The following is a 3,151-nucleotide window of genomic DNA, read 5'->3' on the forward strand; positions in this document are numbered from 1 at the left end:
CAGTGCTCTTGCGAGAGCGTTGGGGAAAACTGCGATCCTCCCAAGGGCAGAAAACGCCGCCAATAACTTAACTTTTATCTCGGTTCTCCCCGGGCGCTGAGCGCTTTGTGTTTACCCTCAGCCTCTCCGGGGAGGAGGGAAGGGTGCCAGGACCGGGCCGGAGGGCTCAGCTTTGAGGCCTCAGGGAGGACCAGGATGGGCACCAGGGCGGGCACAGGTCTGGATCCCCCCTGGGCGAAGATCTGAAAGTGAGAGGTGAGCGGGATGGCCATTCAAGGCTGGGCAGTGCCTGCAGAGGGGAAACTGAGGCCAGAGAGGACAGTGGCATGTCAGGGCCTCCCAGCAGGGCAGAGCCTGGACGAGGTAGAGGGTCCGAGATGGACAGACAGCAGTGACCTGATGCTGGGCTTGGGGTCACGCAGCTGGACTGGTGGCCCAGCGCCTGCTGCAGAGGCCGGTGGCCTGGTCCAGGCAGGTGGCCTGGTGCCGCCTCCCCCCATCTGCCCCCTCCTCCGCGGGGGCCGCGCTCGGGAGTGGAAGCAGATGTTCTAGCAGAGCAGCCGCTGGGGCTGGCACATCAGGGCAATTACTGCGCCTCCCAGGGCCCAGCAGCTGCGCCCGCCCTGGGCAAGGGCTGAGAGGAGGCGTGGCCGTGGGAACACTTCTGGCCGCCCCAGCTCTGCGGGGCCTCTGAGCAGGAGCCTGCATGGAGGGCCCTCTCTGGGCGGGCCACCCCTGCCACCTCCCCTGGAGGCCCCTCCCGGCACCTGGGCAGCAAGCTGGAGCCCGGTAGGGAAGCCCTCTCCTCTGAGGGGAAGGTGCACGGCTGGGGGCTGGGTGCCCGGGATCAGCGAGGTGCAAGCAGACTGAGCCAAGTGCCGGCTTATATGGTGGCAGCACTGCCGGCCGCGGTGGGAAGGGGGCTGCTGGAGGGGTGAAGAGTGAGGCCGGCGGATCCCCGAGAGCCAGGGTCCTCGTCCCCCCCATCCACCAGCGTCATGCTGTGGTCTCACCCTTCTGCCCTTGACCCCCTGACCTGCCCTAGCCGCTCCTGCCCCTGATTCTGTCCCCGTGTCCCCTGCTTCCTGCCCAGCCGCCGGCACCCCGCTTTGTCCTACCACTCTCTCCTTCCCACCGAAGGCCAGGGGCGGGGCTCCGGGACCTGGGATGCCCCCTGTGAAGCGGTGCCCTCCTAACTCAGACTGAGGGCCAGGGAGACAGGCTCCCGGGGACAGGAAGCGGCCTTCGGCTGCCGGGCAGGGAGCGAGTATCCTGGCTCCGGCCCACTTGCCTGGGTGCTGCCTGCCCCGTGGTGCCTGCCAGTCTGCCCCGCCAGGAAAATCAGATGCAAAGCAAGTTTCTGCTGTCATCCCCGTCGCCGGGCAAGGACGATGCCTTGCTCACACCATTTACCAAGAGAGTGGTCCCGGGCCAGCCCTGGACACTGGTGACTCAGGCGACGGGGGTCGCAAAGTTACACAGGGAGCGACAACCCTCACCCGGACCTCGGTCCCCTGTGCGGAGAGCTGTCGCTCTGAGTGTCAGCTCGCCGGGGTGGGCGTGGTGTGTTGCTCTGACCCATCACTGCACATCCTTGGCCTCCGCTGCCCCACGAGGCCCCAGTCCTGGCCGAGACTCCGACTCTGTGGCTCCTGGTCCCTCCGCCCAGGATGTGCCCCCTCCCGCCTGCTCTGCGGGAAAGTGCCTGGGCAGGAGGGACGCTCACGCAGCCACTAGGCCGGTCAGCCAGCAGGTGGGTGTGCGGGCGGCGGTCCTGGCTGCTCTGCGGTGCGGTGAAGGGTGCTGCCATCTGACCACAGCCCACGCCCCTGGACACCGGGACTGGGGCCTCACTGCCCCCACACATACCTGCCACCCCCCGTGCTCCTCTGCCCGTGATGCCAGCAGCTGGTGGCTCCTGTGAGGGGAGGCCCTCTCGGAGGGCCGCTGGGTTGGGAACACACCCAGGGCCGCAGCTGCGCCTCGGTTTCTGGCCGTACGTGGCTCTGCTGCTGCCTGGAGGGCCTGCGGAGACTGCGCGGGCGTGAGCCCGCGGTCCGGCTGCCGCACGGGGCACTCGGGGCCGCTTGGGGGGCACTGCACTCGGACAGACGGGCCACGCGGGCCTGCAGCCCCGGGACAGCAGCCTCTCCGCTTCCTCACTGTCAGGGGCTGAGGACAGAACAGGTGCGGTTACTTAGCGGACGCGATGGGCCTGGAGTGGCATTTCCCGGAGAGGGCGCTATTCGTGCTTTGCTGTTGTCATTACTGCTGTTATTCTTTTTAATATATTTTATTGATTTCGGAGAGGAAGGGAGAGAGAGATAGAAACATCAATGATGAGAGACAATCATTGATTGGCTGCCTCCTGCACGCCCCCTACTGGGGATCAAGCCCGCAACCCCGGGCACGTGCCCTGACCAGGAATCTAACCATGACCTCCTGGCTTGTAGGCCGGCCGACGCTCACCCCTGAGCCACACGGCCGGGCTGTTGCTGTGATTCCTGTTGCTCCTGTTAGTGTGTGTGTCAGCCACGCCGCCCTCTGAGGCGTCTTTACTGACCCCGAGGGCCAGCGTCTCCCGTGTGACCTGCTGAGCTGCTCCAAGGGACAGGCCTGCCGCCGTGGCCAGGAGGGTTGGGACACATGGCGTTGGGGCGCGGGGCAGGGGCACCCAGCAAGGAGAACTCCGTGGGCAACGGCCGGAGGGTGAGCCGGGCCCAGCCGAGGTGCCTGTGCCTGGAGCTCAGGGAGAAGGGGAGGGAGGGGAGGCCCTGTCCCCACCCCTCCATCCCCCTGGTCATCACCTTCCCTGGGGAATGCGGGCTCCTGGGCTGCGCCCTCTAGACCTGGCTCTGTGTCTGGGAGGAAACCTGGGAATTGGCTATTTTTATCTCCCAGGGCATCATCCCACAGGGTCTGAGCCCTGGCCCACGCGCTTGGGACCAGACTTTTCTGAGCCGCTTTGTCCTCGTCCGTAAGCGGGAGCAGACCTGGGCTGCTGTGACGGTCACAGGAGAGCGGCCCCAGGCCCTCACTGCTCACCCAGGGGAGACATGGGGGGTGTGCCGGGCCAGGGGGCGCAGTGAGTCAGCACGCGGGTGCGTGCCTGCGTGTGTGCGTATGACACCGCCCGGCCCCAGGCCCCGGG

The 3,151-nt window shown here is 66.8% G+C and overlaps 1 protein-coding gene across 1 annotated transcript in view; it reads left to right on the forward strand.

Moving 5' to 3' along the window:
- The window catches only part of GNAI2 (guanine nucleotide binding protein (G protein), alpha inhibiting activity polypeptide 2), a 17,517-nt gene that overhangs the window by 8,177 nt on the left and 6,189 nt on the right, over positions 1 to 3,151 (forward strand).

This window comes from Myotis davidii, unplaced genomic scaffold (genome assembly GCF_000327345.1).
Source record: "Myotis davidii unplaced genomic scaffold, ASM32734v1 scaffold663, whole genome shotgun sequence".
Lineage (NCBI taxonomy): Eukaryota > Metazoa > Chordata > Mammalia > Chiroptera > Vespertilionidae > Myotis > Myotis davidii.